This window comes from Danio rerio, chromosome 11 (genome assembly GCF_052040795.2).
Source record: "Danio rerio strain M-AB ecotype USA chromosome 11, GRCz13ab, whole genome shotgun sequence".
NCBI lineage: Eukaryota > Metazoa > Chordata > Actinopteri > Cypriniformes > Danionidae > Danio > Danio rerio.
The window spans coordinates 45,647,501-45,669,331 of NC_141031.1; the positions used below are offsets into that span (position 1 = coordinate 45,647,501).

General features: G+C 31.3%; 1 protein-coding gene and 1 long non-coding RNA gene across 3 annotated transcripts in view; one reads left to right on the forward strand and one right to left on the reverse strand.

Annotated features, from left to right (window-relative positions):
* The window catches only part of il17rd (interleukin 17 receptor D), an 83,846-nt gene that overhangs the window by 23,764 nt on the left and 38,251 nt on the right, over positions 1-21,831 (forward strand).
* Positions 9,253-11,944, reverse strand: LOC147841914 (uncharacterized). The gene is made up of 5 exons (XR_015502968.2): positions 11,856-11,944; positions 10,760-10,886; positions 10,500-10,585; positions 10,127-10,169; positions 9,253-10,029 (listed from the first exon to the last, which is right to left on the reverse strand). It is a non-coding gene; the product is annotated as an uncharacterized LOC147841914 (long non-coding RNA).

Genomic DNA, 21,831 nt, shown 5'->3' on the forward strand with positions numbered 1-21,831 from the left:
TCAAAATTATTAGCCCTCCTGTGAAATATTTATTCTTCTTCAATTATTTCTCAAGTGATGTTTAATGGACTAAGGAAAGTTTTACAGTATTTCCTATAATATTTTTTCTTCTGGATAAAGTCTTATTTGTTCTATTTCGGCTAGAATAAAACCATCATTTAATTATTTTAAAACCATTTTAAGGTCAATATTATTAGCCCCCTTAAGAAATAAATTTTTTTTGATAGTCTACAGAACAAACCACTGTTATACAATGACTTACCTAATTACCCTAACTTTACCCTAATTACCCTAGTTAAGCCTTTAAATGTCACTTTAAGCTGAATACTAGTATCTTGAAGAATAACTAGTCAAATATTATTTACATCATGGCAAAGATAAAATAAATCAGCTATTAGAGATGAGTTATTAAAACTATTATGATAATCTGCTACAGAACAGAAACTGGAGGAAAAAAATATTAAAGTTAAAATTTAACAGGAGACCTAATAATTCTTACTTTAATTATATACGTTTTACAATATTTTAAAAACGTGGTTTAATTGTCTTAATCTAAGATATGACTTTTTTTGTTTCATAATAATGATCTAATAATTACTAATTTATTAATGGCATGAATAGTATATAATAATATATAACTGCAGTAATTGTTAGACCTTAAATTATAATAATGACAACAACAACAACAATAATAAAAAATAATATATTAAAAAATTAAATTCTCTTAATTTAAAACATGATTTACAATTTAGTTGGTTTAATAACAATAATAATTATCATCATCATAATTTAATTATTACATAAATAATATTAAATAAAATATATAATACATAAATAATAATAATAATGTACTAATTAAATAAATAATATTAAATAATATATATAATACCTAAATGATAATAATAATAATAATGATAATAATAATAATAATATTAATTACATAAAAATATTAAATAAAATATATTATACCTAAATAATAATAATATTTTAATATAAAAAAATGTTTCATATTAATTTTAACTTTTAACAAAAAAAATAACCCATCCCCATCATTCTCACACTCTTCTCAGATGGGATGGTGGGCCAAACCTGTTTGTCCTAGGTTGAGCATTGCTGCTCTTAAAGAAAAACAAGCTTGACCAAAAGAAGTTAAATAAGTGGAATAATGGAATCAGTTAATCTGTTGTGTACAGATTTAAATTGAATATAATCAGACAGAAGGGGAGGAGCTAAACCATGCATAATCTTGTAAACTACCACAACCAATTTTAAACTCTGGTTAATGTTTTTTTCATCTAAACAGGCGATGGGGTTTTTAAAATAGTTCAATGAAAATTACACTTGTTTTTTTTTATCTAAAATGTATCCCTGTGATGTAAAGCTTTTTTTTTCAGCATCTTTTATTCCAGTCTTTGTCACATGATCCTTCAGAAATTATTCTAAGAAGCTGATTGGCTGCTCGGGAAACATTCCTTGCTGGTTCTCATGTCTGAAATGCGTCCGTGCATGAGGATGTTTGTAGTTTTGTCGTTGAGTTGCAGACGTGCTCTGATGACCATAATTACACAGATGAGGAAAGCCGATACCTGCTCATTAATGCCACATGATCACCTGCAGCTATGGGGCGCAGCCGGAAGCTCCAGAAACACAATCTGGAGCTCTGTTTGTTTTTGATGTCAAAAAGACACAAACATACAGCCTGCGTGCAAGGCAGATTCATGACTCATTTGTATTATATATCACGGTAAATACTGTAAATATGTTGACACCATCAGTTCAGCACAGTAAACACAGACTCTGTAAGATAAACAAAAGTCTTTGCTAATTCAAGTGTCCTGTCACAGAGTTGTGTTTTTGTTTTGTGAGATTTGGAAGTTGCAGATAAATGTGGTTAATAACAACATGACCTGATTACAAACACAAAGTTGATTGTCCCAGAGAATGAATCTTTTTGCAATATGAAATTAAAGACACATGTTGAGGAAATGAGAAACGTGTGTTGGAGCTCTGCGGATCTTGGTTGTGGTCAGATTTCTTATGTTTGGTCACTGGAGGAAGAGATTTTATTTATTTTTGCTGATTCAAGTTTGAGGTGCATTTCAATGTATGTTACTTTTATTTATGTGATTTCTAAAAAGTGGTAAAAAATATTTAGAAATATATCTAATAAAAATGAAAAATAAAATAATAAAATGGCTAGATAGATAAAATTTATTAAAAATATATAGATTACAAATATAGTGCCAATTAAATAAAAAATTATTAAAGAAATACATCTAACATCATCTGATATTAAAAATGGAATAATAAATTATTCAAATAAATAAATTATGAAAAATATATAGATTGTTCTTGCAAAATAGGGCAAATTAAAAACATTTAAATATAAAAAGATATCTAACTAAAATAAAAATAGAATTATAAAATTATTCAAATAAATAAAATAATTAATGTGTATATATATATATATATATATATATATATATATATATATATATATATATATATATATATATATATATGTATGTATGTATGTATATATATGTGTATGTATGTATGTATGTATGTATGTGTGTGTGTGTGTGTGTGTGTGTGTGTGTGTGTGTGTGTGTGTGTGTGTGTGTGTGTGTGTGTGTGTGTGTGTGTGTGTGTGTGTGTGTGTGTATATATATATATATATATATATATATATATATATATATATATATATATATATATATATAGATTGTTAATGCAAAATAGGCCAAAATAACAAGTAAAAATATAAAAAAAATTATCTAAATAGTAGAATACAATAGAATATAATAATAAAATAATGGAAAATAAAACATAGAATTAAACAAAATACAAATATATATATTAAATGAAATAATAAAATATAGATTGTTAATGCAAAATAAGACAAATTAAAATGTAAAAATATAAAAAAAATAGAATATAATAGTAAAATAATGAAAAAATAAAAATAGAATCATAAAGTCAAAAAGATAAATAAAATAAAATATATATAGATTTTAAATGCAAAATAAGATGAATTAAAATGTAAAAAAAATGAAAAGTTTAATCTAAATAATGGAATATAATAGAATATAATATTAAAATAATGGAAAATAAAAATATAATTATAAGCAATTAAAATAGATAAATAAATAAAAAAGAATAAAATATATAGATTGTTAAGGTTAGGGTTAGGGTTTATTTTTTATCATCTAAAAAAATTATAATAATAAAAAATTAATCAAATAGATAAATACTATTTAAAAATAGGGCAATTTAAAATGTAAAAATATACAAAATTAAACCTAAAATAATAGAGTAATAAAAAAATGTAAATTGATAAATGAATAAAAATATATAGGTTCATGCAAAATAAGGCCAATTAAAAACATTTCATAGAAAAAATATATCTACCAAAAACAAAAAATGGAATAATAAAATTATTCAAATAGATAAAATAAATAAAATTATGAAAAATATATATATTGTTAATGCAAAATAGGGCCAATTAAAACGTAAAATATAAAATATTATATCTAAATAAATAAACTATAAAAATTAAAAATTCAAATAGATAAATAAAAAAATAAATAAATATATAGATTGTTAATGCAATCTATATATAATGCAAAATGTCTGAATGCATGTCTGTCTGTATGCATGTATGTTTGTGTTAAGCATAATCATAACAATGAAAGTGTAAAAAAAATGCCAAATATTATATTAATTATAATAATAATAATAATAACAGACATTTACACACTTATAAGATGGCTAAGTATTAATAATGTAATATTTTGTGCATATAACCTGCATAGAAATAAAACAAATCCTTTTTTATCATTCCTTTTAACACTTCGTAACAAGAAAACTAGCATTTTTTTGTTGCAAAAACATATTAGAACTGTCCTTAAAAGCTATTTGCTTATTTAACATTGCATTAATGGTTCTCAGTAAGGCCAGGGACATAAATAACACCATCATTTGTAAACAAAATAAATTCTGAGTTTTTGTTCCGCATCACAGCATTGCAAATCAAGCCAGCGTCCTTCTTGCTTTGTTGTTTCTTTTATATTACCAGCAATTTGTTGGACAAACAGTGTGAAGTGGTCTTGGGGGTTTTTGTTTGTTTTCACAGCGTGGAGGAACAAGCCCCTAGAGAGCAGCTCAGCGGTTTCACATCAGCCAGATCTGAAGCTCAATATCATAAGTGCATGTAAGATAAACACCGTGATGGAGAGCGGCTGCCGCACACTTTTAACTTTAAACTCTTTAATTTATCGCACAGCTCGCGAGGTCTGGACTCTGCAGTATCAGTTGATTTTGTGCATTAGCGAGGGCACGCGCAGGCCTGAGTGCTGGAGCAGTTCAGTCAAGGTTTGGTTTTGGGAAGCACATTTATTGGATGCTCAAAAACGTGTCTGGAGTTTTTCAAATCACAAAGAGCTGTGATTATTTGAAGAATGAGGTTGTTTGGATTAGGGCTGCACAATGTGTCGTTTCAGCATCGATATAGTAATGTTATCATTTGCAATATTCATATCGCTGGATATGCAATGTTGAGTTTGTATTACGGCTTGCACGATTTTTCTCTCTGTAATTGGAACTTCAGGGCTAATATTTGATTAAGAATGTTTATAATTTAAATATTAATAAAATATAAATCTGTTCAAAATCTGATATATGCCTGATACAAAACAATGTTAAATAAAATGCAACAATAAAAAAAGCATTACCGTAAACAGTGTATTTTTCAATGCCACAACGCAAATTACAAAGCATAATATGAAACGGCAGACTTTATATTTTGTCAATGCCATATACAGTCTGAATTTTTATCACAACAACAATATTTGTGACCCACGATCAGTGAATATATCTCGTCGTTATTTTACAGTATGAAGGCCAAGCCGTTATTTTAATGGGTGGAGTTTACAGATTGTACCGTGTGGCCATTTGTACAATAGGATTATTTTTCTCACTGTTTAACACTTCAGGGTTAATGTTTGATTAAGAATATACATATATATATATATATATATACACACATATATATATATATATATATATATATATATATATATATATATATATATATATATATATATATATATATATATATATATATATATATATATGTATTACATTTTAATTAAATAAAAAATTTCCTCCCAAAATCATGGTATCAGTTTGCTGAAAAAATAGTTTTTACACTTTATTCACATCATCTGGGCTCCATATGATGTAGATTATTTCTTGCAAATAACTACCGGTCTGCTCTGAGAAACCAGGCGAATTTGTAAATAGCACATGTCGGCTTCACATGTAATCCTCACAAATACTGCTGAGTAATTAAGTTCTCAGACTTGAGAGAATAGTCTCCTCTAGGCCTTTGCGATATGATAAAAATATCACATGGATACTACAGTGTACTACTACAATGTCATGTTCTGATAACGCTGTATTATACAATTAAGTACCCTTTTCTGTAAATTCAATCGATTAATTCACAGCACGGAGGCTCAGTGGGTAGCACTTTCACCTCACAGCAAGAAGGTCGCTGGTTTGAGTCCCGGCTGGGTCAGTTGGCATTTCTGGTTCGAGTTTGCATGTTCTCCTTGTGTTGGCATGGCTTTCCTCTGGGTGCTCCGGTTTCCCCCACAGTACAAACACATGCGCTATAGGGGAATTGAATAATAAAATAACTAAATTAGCCGTAGTGTATAAGTGTGTGCGTAAATGAGAGTGTATGGGTGTTTCCCAATGCGGGGTTGCGGCTAGAAGGGCGTCTGCTGCGTAAAAATATGCTGGAATAGTTGGCGTTTCATTCCGCTGTGGCGACCACAGATTAATAAGGGACTAAGCTTGAAAGAAAATGAATGAATGAATGAATGAGTTGGCGGTTCATTCTGCAGTGGCGACCTCTAGAATAGAGACTAAGCTGAAAGAAAATGAATGAATGAGTTGGTGGTTTATTCCGCTGTGGCGACATCTGAAATAAAAACTTAAGCCGAAAGAAAATGAATAAATTATTAGAATGAGTTGGCGGTTCATTCCGCTGTAGCGACTTCTGGAATAAAGACTGAGCCTAAAGAAAATGAATTAATTAATGAATGAGTTGGCGGTTCATTCCGCTGTGGCGTCCTCTGGAATAGAAACTAAGCTGAAAGAAAATGAATAAATGAATGAGTGAGTTGGTGGTTCATTCCGCTGTGGCGTCCTCTGGAATAGAGACTAAGCCGAAAGAAAATGAATAAATCGTTGAATGAGTTGGCGGTTCATTCCGCTGTGGCGACCTTTGGAAGAGAGTCTAAGCTGAAATAAAATAAATGAATTAACAAATGAGTTGGTGGTTCATTCTGCTGTGGCGACCTCTGAAATAGAGACCGAGTCTGAAGAAAATGAATTAATTAATGAATGAGTTGGCGGTTCATTCCGCTGTGGCGTCCTCTGGAATAGAGACTAAGCCGAAAGAAAATGAATAAATTATTAGAGTGAGTTGGTGGTTCATTCCTCTGTGGCGACCTCTGGAATAGAAACTAAGCTGAAAGAAAATGAATAAATGAATGAGTGAGTTGGTGGTTCATTCCGCTGTGGCGACCTCTGGAATAGAGACTAAGCCGAAAGAAAATGAATAAATCGTTGAATGAGTTGGCGGTTCATTCCTCTGTGGCGACCTTTGGAAGAGAGTCTAAGCTGAAATAAAATAAATGAATTAACAAATGAGTTGGTGGTTCATTCTGCTGTGGCGACCTCTGAAATAGAGACCGAGTCTAAAGAAAATGAATGAATATTATATCATATTGCACAGTCCTTGTCTCCCCTTTTCTTGATCGACGACCAAAGAATTACTGCTGGTCAGATTTCCCATCATGCACCGTCTCCCCTTCTGCAAACAGAAACTGATAGCATGCATGCTCGTTTTGCATTAATTTTGCGTCTCCCAGGAGGATGCATTTCCTTAGAGTTTGGTGGGAGACGATTCAAGCAGCGAAGGATCAAACAAACAGCTCCCCTTTGAAACCGGCCTGGTCTGCTGGCTTGTTTGCCGTTGTCTCCATATGGGTTACAGCTAATTGGGATCTTAAGACAAACCATCTACACTTGTAACATAGCTGGCAGTGTTCTCGTTAAATTAGCTGCATGTGTGAGGTTTAGATGCCAAAACGCAAGTCAGACCAGGTACTTTTTAGGTCTGGAATGCTTCGCTTTATGTAACGTGTGAGTTAAGTCAGGATCGCTTTGGAGTGTAAATAATTTACATTTCATTTAAGCAGATTAGCATGATGAAAAAAAAAGGTGTACATAATAGTTTTAATAAACATAATAGTTTTAATAACTAATTTCTAATAACTGATTTTTTTTCTTTGCCATTACAGGAAGTAATATTTGACTAGTTATTTGCAACTATTTTGATGCTAGTATTCAGCTTAAAGTGCAATTTAGAGGCTTAATTAAGTTAAATTAATTAGGAAATCATTGGACAACAGTGGTTTGTTCTGTAGCCAATCGAAAAAGAAAGGGTGGCTAATAATTTTATCCTTAATGTTTTTTTAAAACTGCTGTTATTCTGTACATAATAAAAGAAATAAGAAAAAATCTAACTGTGCGTTCACGCCAAAAGCAGCGAGAGCGTCAAAGTAACTGGTAGTTATTTGTTTTTTAATACTAGTCGAAGGCTGTAATTGGCGAGGAGTGGAATGGCACGTCCTAGCCAGTGTAGGCGTCGAGGAGAGTTGAAATCAAGTAAACTTTATGGTTATGAGCTATGATGCGGTTGGGGATGTCACGATACTGGAATTCGGGATCAATCAGTACTGAAATTTTCAAAACATCCATTTCTCGCTAATATTTGAGCGCTCAAACCCCTGAGCACAACTGTGGTCAGGATCAAAGCTCACAGGACTGTGTTCTCTGGAATCCTCTCATGTGCTGGACTTCTGATGGCTTACTGCCGAACCGGATCTAATGTTATCCCGATACTGGAATCCGTTTCCAATCAATGCTAAAATTTTATAAACGTCATCAAGGTATCAAGACATTTGTGCTGCCCATTACATTACAAACCACAGGAGAGGGCAAATTCTCAGGATAGCGCTCCTTCTCATTCTTCAGGCTTCACATCAAAGCTCCTGAAAGCAAAGAAGGTCAAGCTGCTCCTGGATTGGCCAGCCCAGTCACCATACATGAACATTATTGAGCATGTCTGGGGTAAGATGGAGGAGGCATTGAAGATGAATCCAAAGACTCTTGATGAACTCTGGGAGTCCTGCAGGAACGCTTTCTTCTTCATTCCAGATGACTTTATTAATCAGTGATGTGAGTCATGTCAGAGATGTATGGATGCAGTCCTCCAAGCTCATGATGGAGTCAGACACAATATTCATTCTGTCTCCACTGCAGCAGGACTTTATATTCTATACTGGACATTATTTCTGTTCAGTCACAAGTAGAGCTGCACAATTAATCGTTAAAAGATGGCGATCTCGATTCGACCCCCTAGACGATCTTAATCCAGCATTTCTACGATTCTGTCAATCATATTTTTAAGTTCAGGAGAGAAGAAAAGGCGGCTGCGCGAGTCACACACGTTGCTCAGGGACATGGACACCTCCAAATGATGTTGAATGAGTCACAAACTGTATTTATAAGGTATAATTCACCTAAATAAATGTATTTTTGTCTTAATATAATGATGTTTTTGTTGCTGGGAGATCACACGTGACGTGAGCTGCTGACCGTAAGCTGTTATCACAGAGTGTGCGCACGCTAAAGTAGACGCGAGCGCGACTATCACTAAGTAGAGCGCGCGCATCTACTTTAGTGAACAGAACCTGCATATGTTGTGAGTAACAGGTAATAAAGTTGTAAATAATATTCAGTTTGTGGCACAGAGTGATCGTTTAGGAGCCGCGTGCGAAGTATGAACAAGCACTTAGCAGTCAAAATGAAACTGAAAGTGTGCACGTCATTTAAATGATCATATCGCATTTTAGAGTTATGATTGAGACAAGCATTTGATCTGTTTTTTTCTTTTATAGTGAACACACAGTTGTGCATGGAAAATAAAGGTTTACAGTGTCAGTATAACTACTCTAGCCCATATATTGTTAAATATAATCTGATAATGGCAAATGTCTGATTTTACCAGTGAATAAAATTGTCTAATATGACAGATTGCAAGCATATATCTTAAACATCATAATTCAACATCAGAATTATTATAAGTAGAATAGAATTATTTAAAGAAACCAGTACACAGCAAAATATGGGGACCCAAAACAACTCTATGGGTGTTAATTTCAACACTTTGAAAGTGTCTCATGGGGTCCACTCAAAACAGAGTTAAATCAACACTTTCAAAAGGGTTGGCACATTGACACCGAAGTAAGGGTTAATTTTAACTCTGGGCAGAGTTAAAAAATGTAACTATATTTAACACCGCCTGGTGTAATATATTGTTATTTTATTCAACTCTCTTGAGTGTAAATATGGTAAAAAACTCAAATAGACTGTAAATTACAAAAGAAAAAACATTTTATTTGAAAACATTCACCACTTCAACAATTCATTCAGTTTTTAAAATGCAACAATGTCAAATATGCTTTAAATGTTTTATTAGTACAGACAGTATCAACAAAATATGTATGACCAGTGCTCAAAAAGGCTGTTTTAGTCCTTTAGTCCAAACTTGATGTTTCATCAGTTTTCTTCTGAACGCATAGTTTTCTTCTGAAATTACATTTTAAACAACTTGGCATGCAAATCTTTCACTTCGGGTGTTTCCTTGGTCCTCCATATCAAACACAGCAGTTTAAATGAAGGTTTAAATGCTGTAAACTTGTGTGAAAACAAACTGGAGCTAGGAAATCTCATCAAGCATGTCCTGTGAATGAAGTGCTTCCCAGCCACAGGATGACCTTTTTATCCATGACGATGTAGTAGCTGCTGATTGCTCGTCTGGTGGTTCCTGATGCACGGATATACTGTAGGGTGATGCTCATCTAAGAACTCTTCAAGACTCCAGCATGACTAAGATAAATGTTTGAAAACAAATTGCAATCAAATTCTATGATATATTTAAAAGAACATTTAAAGTAAATAAAACATTCAAGAAATCTAAACTCACCTTTTGAAAATCTTCATGATGATCCACAACTTGACTCTCCCAGCTGGTTGAGGTGACAGGATATGGAAAAGTAGAAAAAACACATACATCACTGTTGGATCTCCAAAAACAATTAGGTTAATCACTATGACTAGAACTGGAAAAACAGGCAGCTGTCTGTCCAGAATCCTGAATTTAACACAACACTTGAAGCAAAATTTAGAGGAGCTTAAAATCTTTTATATCATTTAGTGATGCTGACTTCCCCGAAATATTGGCCACAGTGTAAAAAATATTCATAAATGTACAGTTTTCTGTAAGCGTGTGCGTGTGTGTGTGTGTGTGTGTGTGTGTGTGTGTGTGTGTGTGTGTGCGTGCGTGCGTGTTTCTTTACCAGATTCAACTTGTTGGGCCCTTTCAGGACCAGTATTGACACCACCTTTCCTGGAGTCTAGCAGATGTTTCAGGTCCAAATATAATCTTAACTATTAGGAAAAGCAGAAGAGGAAAAGTGCAAGGCAGAGCAAAACATTATTTAAGTAACAGTTCACCCACAATACAAAACTTATCACCTTCATGTCATTTGTTATTCTCTGATGCTCTAACACCCTCTCAGCTTATTGTGAAACAAATACAGAACTTTATCAAACATACCTTCATTATTATCAACACATATGACCAAGAAGGTGTGCTTGGTCATTTCACCAACTCTGGAAATACACCATCCGTCTCTAATCAGCCACCATCACAGGGTCTTGTGTTATTGTATAGAGAACTGTGGCTGTTAAAAAACAACAACACATTAGTATCTAACACATATGCATAACCTTCAGATAAAAAAAGAGAGATGAACATCACAAAGTATGCCTCACACTTTTTCAGATATATTTTGATTCAGATGTTGATTATTGATAATAAATCTACAAATCAAACCTGTATCATCATTAGGCTGCTCAAATATGAATCAGTTGATTAATTTTACAGACAGGTGTCTGTTTACAACGCACTAAATTGTCTTTTATAAAACGGAAATGTTGTGTACAGTACATGCTAAGTTTAGCCTAGTTTTAAGCACAATATCATGCGGGAGAAAAAGCTTGACTAAGATGTTCCTGACTACAGAAATAGCCTAACTTACTAACGTCAGACATCCCGAGTTGGGAAAAGTCATTTTCGGGGGATACAGAGTTGATTTGCGGGAGGTAGCGGGAGAGATGAGAACCTGAAGAGCGGTGGGGTGACTTGCGCGCGACGTACCTGAAGAGCGGTGGGGGTGACTTGCGCGCGACGTAATTACCTGAAGAGCTGGGAGGGATGCGGTGGAGAGGGGTGTGCAAAGTGTTTAATGACCGGGCGGGAGACGCGCGATTTCCGGGAGATTATCATTCATTTGCGGGCATCTACTTAGGCATCTGGGAGTCTCTGTGCATTTGCGGGATAACGTTAACGTTAGTCCCGCAACTTCCGGGAGACTTCTGTAATGTCAAATGTCTGAGAAAGTGCAAACGCGGTCATTTAAAGACATTAATGTTAACATTCCGACTTTAATGGTTGTCAACACTTAATATAATTCAAGCGTACGTTATCACGCGAGTCTATGGACTAACTTAACGGTATATGGACGGCCACGAATGAACCAGTTTAAAAGGGCTGCGGTGTTTAAAATAACCAAATTAACATACACGGATAACAAACAATCATATGTTTTAGTCAGGAAGCCTTTTACAAGTAAGCATGTTCATTTACTCACCAGATATGTTTTAGAAACTCTCCAGAGCTTATGGAAACCGTCCTGTGTTGCCGTTAGCATCCGGGCAGAGTAGGCTAGGCTGCTCCGGGAATTCCCTTGCTAGTTTGCTTCGAATTAAAGGAGAAGTGTCGATTTTATTTTACAGATGGGTAACAACGCACAAAATGGCATTGAGCGTGACAGAAATGTGTTGAACATGTACATTTGATGTTTTTATGCACTATGTATGCGTGAGCACATATAAAAACATTCTTGAAAAGAAGTCGATAGTAATGCAGTTAAGCTAGATACACAAACGACCATGAATGAACCGCAGAAGATTAAAATTGTCACTACATTCTAAAGTTATTAACTTAACAATATGTTTACAACTGTATTTCCTTAAAGAAAGTCAGTAAAATACCAACATTTAGGTAGTTTGACTCACCAGTTGCTGTTCTAAACTTCAGATGGAAAATGGCGTCTGGAAAATTCTTCAGTGACTGGGGCTGCATGAATTCCCGGATGTTGGAAATAACACCACCAAGTGTAAAAAAGATAACTCCTTGATTTCGCACTGAATAAAATCAATTCTACTCTTATTATATTCATTTATCAAAATCTAAATCTTTAACGTCAACACTTTACTCTGAAATGCTTCAACACCGAGAATTTAACTCTGATAAATTTGCTGTGTAGACCTACACATCATACTATTATCGATGTTGTGCCATATGTTTGTTTTTACCATACCTTTATTTTACATCTACAGAATCGTGAGAAAATCGTGATCTTTATTTTCAGCAAAAAAATCGCGATTCTCATTTTAGCCAGAATCGTGCAGCTCTAGTGACAAGACTTGTGTCTAAGTAAAGGCAGACTTTACTGTCCTAATTTAAGGATTAAAAAATCAAGGCATGATCAGATTTTATTGTGCTCAAATAAGCGTCATCTAGAGGCCTTTGGCTTTCATATAAGCCACTTCTGATACCAAATGATCAACTAGAAGTCAAGTTATTATTTGTTGCTCCTAAAACTTGGATAGGCGACAAGCCTTTTGTCAGGTTGTGTAAATGCGCACTTTTATTGTGTATGTAAAACCGTTTTACAGCGCTAGCATATGAAGCACATGACAATAATATTTTTCTAATGCTTTTGGCAGTATACAGTAGATTAACCAGCTTGCCATGTGTTCACCAGGAGAAGTCAGTCTTTTGTGGAAACATAAAAGGAAATAAAAGCATAAAAGATGGAGCCCGTGCTGTGAAGTTTGTCCTCGTTTTGGATGATATAATTACTGTTATTATTGGTCTGGAAGCTGAAACACCTGGTTTGATGTGTGTTCGGTGATCTGGAGGAAACACTCAGCTTTTCACCTGCCGCTGCTGTGTTCAGACACGCTCGTATCTCTGATCCGCACAATAGTCCACTCAATCTCATCTTCACAATGCCTTCTGTGGCCCGGGCCAGGTGTGTGTTTGAAGACAAGCTTATATTTATTTCTCTTGTACATCAAACCTTTAACAAGCATATGACACTTTTGATGCAGTCAAGATTGATGCTTTAAAAAATGTATTAAGTTTAGGTTTTGTTGTTGTTGTTTTAAATATATTTTAATAATTTATTTGATTAGATTTTTTTATTTTATTTTGATGACTTATAATATCAGATAATAGTAACAGATGTTTAATTTAATTTAATTTTATAATTTTTAATTTTATTTTTAATTATTTTTAAATTTAATTACATTTTTTTTATTATAATTTTTTATTTTTTTTATTTTAATGACCCATCAGATAAAGGTATCAAAGTTGTTTTAATTTAATTATTAATTAAATTTATTTTTATTTTTATTTAATGTTTTAATTTATTTTAATTTATTTTAATCAATACATTTTTATTTTGTTTTATTTTGATGACCCATAGTATCAGACGACAGTAAAAGTTGTTCCTTATTAGTTTAACTAATTCACCAATTTACAATGCATTAACTAATGTTAACAAGCATTTTAAGAAGATTTTATTAATGCACTAATACTGCATGTTGAACTGTGATTAATGAAGTATTAATTCATGTTAGTAAATACATGAGCTAGCATTAACTACATCTTACAGTAAAGTGTGACCATTATAATAGTATTTCACAATATTAAAGTACTTTTGTACAGTATGTTATAACATAAATACAGCCTTAGTGAGTTTTCAACAACATTAAAACAATTTACTAACACAAAATCACCTCGGTATGGTAGTTTTTATTTATGTATCATGGTATTTCTGCATAGTATTTCAAGGTACTACATAACATAATGCTATTTTGACTACAAAATCAACTTTTTAAGGAAAGCTATGGTATGATAGACGTGCTGTAAAAAATGCAATGCTACACTTTCAAAAGCAGTTTTGCATTGTTAAACATTGTTTTGCAAAGTCGTGCATTTAAGATGCATTCATGGATACTTTTATATTAATTTAATTGAATTTAATTAAATTTTTAATTATTTTTATTTTATTTTATTTATTTTTTATGGCTTATATCAGATAACAGTAACAAAGTTGTTTTAATTATATTAAATTAAATCAAATCAAATTTAATTTAATTTAATTTAATTTAATTTAATTTAATTTAATTTAATTTAATTTAATTTAATTTTTAAATTTCATTTCATTTTATTTCATTTTGATGGCCCATAGTATCAAATAACAGTAACAGAGTTTTTCAGTTGTGTTTATTTAATAAATAAATTTTATTTTATTTATACTGACACAAAATCACCTCGGTATGGTAGTTTTATTTATATATCACGGTATTTATTTATAGTATTTCAAGGTACTACATAACATCATGCTATTTTGACTGCAAAAATAAACTTTTAGAGGAAAGCTATGGTATGATGTAGACATGTTTTACTATAGTAAAATCTTTATTTAATTTTATTTTATCTTGATAGGCCATAATATCAGAAAACAGTAACAAAGGTTTTAATTTAATTATTTATTTTTAATTTAATTTAATTTAATTTAATTTAATTTAATTTAATTTAATTTAATTTAATTTAATTTAATTTAATTTAATTTAATTTAATTTAATTTCTTTTAATTTAATTTAATTTTTAAATTTCATTTCATTTTATTTCATTTTGATGGCCCATAGTATCAAATAACAGTAACAGAGTTTTTCAGTTGTGTTTATTTAATAAATAAATTTTATTTTATTTATACTGACACAAAATCACCTCGGTATGGTAGTTTTATTTATATATCACGGTATTTATTTATAGTATTTCAAGGTACTACATAACATTATGCTATTTTGACTGCAAAAATAAACTTTTAGAGGAAAGCTATGGTATGATGTAGACATGTTTTACTATAGTAAAACCTTTATTTAATTTTATTTTATCTTGATAGGCCATAATATCAGAAAACAGTAACAAAGGTTTTAATTTAATTATTTATTTTTAATTTAATTTAATTTAATTTAATTTAATTTAATTTAATTTAATTTAATTTAATTTAATTTAATCTTTTAATATAATCTTTTAATTTTATAAAATTTATGGTGTTTTATTCTATTCTATTTTATTTAGATTGCCCAGAAAACAGTAACACTTTTATTTTAATGTAATTAAATCTTTAAATTAATTTTATTTAATTTAATTTTATTTTGATGGCCCAAAGTTTTAAAAAAATAGTAACAAAGTTGTTTTAATGTAATTGAATTTTAATTAAATTTATTTTTAATTTAATGATTTTATTTAAATTAATTTTAGTTTTACTGTTTTTTAATGTACCACAGTAAAAAAATTGCTATGCTCCAATTTCATAATCAGTTTTGCATTGCTTAACATTGTCCTCACTCAATGCTTTTAAGATGCATTCATGGAAATTTGTATTTTTTGTAGCTGTAGATTGGTTTTGACTTGGTCATTGTGTGTCCTCTTAATTTCCACCGAGCATTTAATGGCCTCGTCATTAAACAAAAAGCACACAGTCTTCCCTCTTTTACAATCACTTAATAAGGCCTAATAAAGCGTGGGGACCCTTGTTTGACCGGGCTCTGACCTCATGTTTTACCTCACGGGCAACATTTCTGCTCATTTGCCACATGGGATGTAGTGAGTTTATGGGCCCCAGTCGCAGCACAAACTGGCCATTTGATGTTTTAGGATGCCAAAATGACTTCAGGGGCCATTAGCAGGACGAGGGCGGGACGTCAGAGGGTCTTCGGGTCATAAAAAAAAGGGTGTTTTGAGAGTGTGACAGACTTGTTAGGAAGCATCGTGCAGCTTTTAGACCCCCTGCCATCCTCACAAACACCTCTGAGAGAGAAATACTGCAGCTTGTAATTTTTGACATGATAACAGAGACTCCTTACTGTTGGCATTATTTTGAGGGTCACACTTTGCAATTAGGTTTTAATAGTAAATATATTCGCTAACATGAACTAATCATGAAAATCATAGCTTAACACTTACTAATGCATTATTATCATCAACATGCTTGACAACATTAGTTAACGTACAGTGAGTTAACTTGAACTAATTATAAACTATTGTTTTTTTTCATTTACGAATGTTACCTAGCATGCACAAATACTGTAACAAATGTATTGTGCACTGTTAGTAATTGCATTAACTATCGTTAACTAATACAGCTTTATTGAAAAGTGTTTTAGTTTGTCATTAGATGTACAGTTGAATGATAAATTCCTAGCCCTCCTGTGAAATTAATTAGAAACTAAGCTTATTAGGTTAATTAGGCAAGTTATTGTATAACAGTGGTTTGTTCTGTAGACAGTCGGAAAACATTTCTTAAGGGGGATATTGATATTGACCTTAGCAGTTTTTACATTTTTAAAAAAAATTTAATTTCAACCAAACTAAATAAAAAAACGTTTTTCCAGAAGAAAAATATAGAAAATTCAGTGTAAAATGTCCTTTCTCTGTATGTTAAGGATTTCACTAGTATTTCAATTAGGACTCATAATTATTTGTTAGTATATAATAATATATTAATTTTATAGAATAATATAACTTGATAATATATAGTATAATTTAATAATATTCACAGTAAGATAATAATATGTATACAACGGCACACACTTTCAAAAGCAATTTGCATTGTTTGATATTCTCCAAAGTCGTGCTTTTATGATGCAATCATGAAAACTAATTTAATTTAATTTTATTTTGATGGGCCATAATATCAAAAATGGTAACAAGTTTAATTAAATTTTAAATTTAATAAATGTTTTTTGTATTTTATTTGATTCTATTTTATTTAGATTTCTCATACTATTAGAAAACAGTAACTATTTTATTTTATTTTATTTTATTTTATTTTATTTTATTTTATTTGGATGTCCCAAAGTATCAGAAAACAGTAACAAAGTTGTTTTAATGAAATAGAATTTTATTTTAATTTAATTAATTTTTAATTTAATTATTTTACATTTTACTAGTATTTCAATTAGGACACATAAATATTTATTATTATATAATAATATATTATTATATAAAATAATATAGAATAATATACTTTGATAATAAATAATATAATTTAATAATATATATATATATATATATATATATATATATATATATATATATATATATATATATATATATATATAGTAATATAATAGTATGTATACAACGGCACACACACAGTCAAACCTGAAATTATACATATTCCTGGCAAATTCTGACACTTTTTTTTTTTTCAAAGTTAAATGAAAGCTGAAAAATATTTTTTCCACAATGATGCCTCTTATATATTGTCATATTATGTTTTGGAAGGAGCCTGTGTCATTTCAGCCAACAAAACAACAAAACCTGCTGGTTGAATAATAGTTGAATAATAATAATTTATATATAAATTTAAAATTATAAAATACTAATTGACTGTTTGACTCTGTGTGCCGTTGTATATGTGTGTGTATATATATATATATATATATATATATATATATATATATAGCTTAAATTTCAATTGCATTTCTATTTTTTATTTTATCATTGTTTATTTTTTCAATTTTATCCAAAAAAAAAAAGAAGAATTATTTTATTATTGTATTTTTTATTTTAAAGATGTAATATGATTTTATTTTTTATTACATTTTTTTATATATTTTATTATGATTTATTTAAGTTATAATAACATGGTCACACACATAGAATTAAATTAATGCAATCAACCAACATTATTTATCAATATTAGATTTAATATAAAACTCGAATCTAAAATCTAATAAAAAAAAAACTCTTTTCTGGAAATTCTGGATAAGCCCTTTTATATATTTATATGCACACAAACACCTTTATCATATAGGTGAGTGGGCCTGACAAACCACCCGTAGAAACACTTTTCTCTTTCTATTAAAGACCACTGCTAACTCCTCCAAGTTCTCCGAGCACCAGCAGTTCCTCTATAAAATCAGCACTTGTGTATTGTACAATACTGTGTATTGCTGCTGCTTGTTGAATCGCTGAATGCCTCCTCAATTGTAAGTCAAGTCTAAAGCATCTGTTAAATGACTTGCATGTAAATGTAAATGTAAAACATGGCATTGTCAGTTTTTTCCAATATCGTGCAGCCCTCCTGTGAGTGTGTGATTGATGTGTGTGAGTGTGTGATTGTCTCCAGGTGTGTGTGTGTGTTGTGGTCTGTGGCCCTCGGGATCCCGCTGGGCCCTGTGGTGTTAAAAATGGCCCCGGACAGCAATGCAGGAGTCATTAGTGCTGCTGACTTTCTCACTTTATCCTGCTGCTAAATGAGGAGTTAGTCTGCCGGCCTGTAAATGAGCTTTTTTTTTTTTGCTGCCTGAAATCTCTGGCTTTAAAAGAGAAGCCGAGGGCTACGAGCCAAATTAGTTTGTGCTTTGATTCCCCTCAGTTCATTAACTGTGGTGTTAAGCCTTCATACGAGTTTTCCCAGTAAAAGACCGGCATGTTTTTCCACAAATACTGCAGGACGTCCTGATGGGAGATGCACGCTTGAATGTGAAATGTAAAGGGAAAGTGTGTGTGTGTGGTGTTTGCATTCTTAAAATCAAAGTTGAATACTCGTTTAATAAATATTTTAATGTTCATTCATACATTCATTCATTTTCTTTTCGGCGTAGTCCCTTTTTTATTTGGGGATTTCCACAGCGGAATGAACCGCCAACTTATGCAGCATATGTTTTACGCAGTGGATGCCCTTCCAGCTCCAACCCATCACTGGGAAACATCCATACACTCTCATTCACACACATACACTATGGCCAATTTAGTTTACTCAATTCACCTGCATGTGGGGGAAACCAACACCAACACGGGAACAACATGCAAACTCCACATAAATGCCCGCTGACCCAGTTAAGGCTCGAACCAGCGAACTTCTTGCTGTGAGGCGATCGTGCTACTCACTGCGCCACCATGACGCCAATTTAATGTTCATATAACTTTAAATGTGCTTTTTTTACTCTTTATGCTTTATTTGTGATTATTATAGAGTTTTCGGATTAGATTTTATTTTAATACATATTTATTTAAAAAGTTTTATGTAATTTCTACATGATTTTGTCTATTTATATTAATATTCAAGTTATTTTATTTATTTTTTAAGTGTTGTTTGTGTGTTTTTTGTTACACATCTTCCTTCTATAGAGGTTTGATTTATTTATTAATTTATTTTGCTTTTTTATTTAAACTTTAAAATTTAAGCTGAAGCAATTAAATAGCTAATCACATTTCTATGTTTTATTTTATCATTTTATATATTTTTATATATTTTATTCATAAAAACTTTTAATAATTTTATTAAAATGTAGTTTTTAGATAATGAATTTTCAAAAATATTTTAGTACTGTACTTTGATTTATTTATTTTTATTAAATAACAGTGTATCATTTATTCATTTATTTTATTTATTAAAAATAATATTTGTATAAATTTTAGATTTTTAAATCAGTTTATAATTAGACATAAAAATCAAAAGTATTTTTTAAATATGTTTTTATTATAATTTTAATACATTATATGTTAGCTAGAAGAATCATGAGATTTTTTTTCCCCTAAAACAACCTGTGAGCGTGTGCTTGTCCATGTGGTCCAGGTAAAGGGTCAGCGAGACGCTGGGGTCAGAGTTCAAGCCCTCATCAGTAAACATCCTGTGGAAATAGACCGGAGGATGTCATTAAGACAGATTAGTCTTGCACATATGTTGGACTAGTTTATTCACACCATTTCAGTAGCCACCCACTCCTCATTTTGCTCAATTTTAAAGATTATTTTACTTCAAGAAGTCCACAGATTCGCTCACTATTCATTTCAAACCATATAACAAAACATTTTCCCACGAGCAGTTCATGCAAATCAGCGAGATTCCAGTTTGACAAGCCACATATTTGCATATTTATTCCGATGCAAGCGAAACATCTTTGACATTTACTGCATTTTCAGCATACTGAAGAACATATTTAGTGATTTACAGGTCTTTTCTGTTTATTTACGGTTATGATTTGCATTATAGGACATTGATCTGTGCTCGGTCAACTTTTAATGTTGAATTTTAATCAGGTTTTTATCATCTTTTTTTTTAAAACTTTTAGAGAAATAGCAGAATAGTTTTACAGAAAAATGTAAACAAAGATTTTTCCCAATCTCTCCCTCATAAACAAAATGAAATTACAATTACACACACACACACACACACACACACACACACACACACACACACACACACACACACACACACACTCAAAATAAAAAAAAATAAAAAAATAAAAAGACATTGTCAGTTATGTATCAAATATATATTGCATAATTTAAATTAAGATATATATATATATATATATATATATATATATATATATATATATATATATATATATATATATATATATATATATATAATAAAATGTAATATAAATATAATAATTGAAATTTAGATTTTTATTGACATTTTAGTTGTTTAAAACAACATGTTGTGCTGTATAAGAAATAATGTGCCTTTCTACTTATATTTCTTCCCTTTCTACTTCTAATTGTTATTAATATTATTTATTATTATTATAATTATTTCTATTCTTTATTATATTCTTTTTTGGCTCTCGGCAAAGGCGGTCACACTTTTTTCCTCTCCTTCCCATATCTCTCCCATTCTATCTATGAGACTCTCCTTGCCCTGCTCTCCAAGCAATAAGGAATTATGGACATTTGTTGCTGGATACATGATGAATGGGTGAGAGAAGTGGCGGGTTGTGTGCCTGGCTGCTCTGTCTATGGAGGATATTGAAGATATGTATCTATTCTGAACATTGATAACAGGGTTTCTGCTTATGGGCTTATTGCAGTCACAGTAGTAGTAGCAGTAGTTATAGTCATTGTAGTAGTCATCGTTGTCGCAGTAGCAGTGGTATAGTCATTGTAGTAGTAGTTGTCGTTGTAGTAATAGTAATAGTAGTTGTTGTCGCAGTAGCAGTGGTAGTAGTCATAGTAGTAGTAGTTGTAGTAGTCGTCGTCGTAATAGTTATCGTTGTCGCAGTAGTTGTAGTCGTCCTCGCAGTAGTCGACGTTGTCGCAGTGGTAGTAGTAGTCGTTGTAGTAGTGGTCGTAATAATAGTAGTCGTCGTAATAGTAGTAGTCGTTGTTGTCGAAGTAGTTGTAGTCGTCGTAGCAGTAGTTGTCTTTGTCACAGTAGCAGTGGTATTGTCATAGTAGTAGTTGTTGTCTTCGTCGTAATAATAGCAGTCGTTGTCGTTGTAGCAGTGGTAGTTGTAGTAGTCTTCGTAATAGTAGTAGTGGTTGTCATAGTCGTAGTAGTAATAGAAGTCGTCGACGTCTTAATTGCATAATACAAAACAAAAACTGAAATAATATGCAGAAAATACTGACATAAAACAATTAAGTTGGCACCTGAAAAAACATAATTGTTTTGTCAGCTAATTTTGAACAAGCAGTTTGAACAAGCAGCAAAAATAATTAAAAAACGAAAGATCAAAATTCTTCTG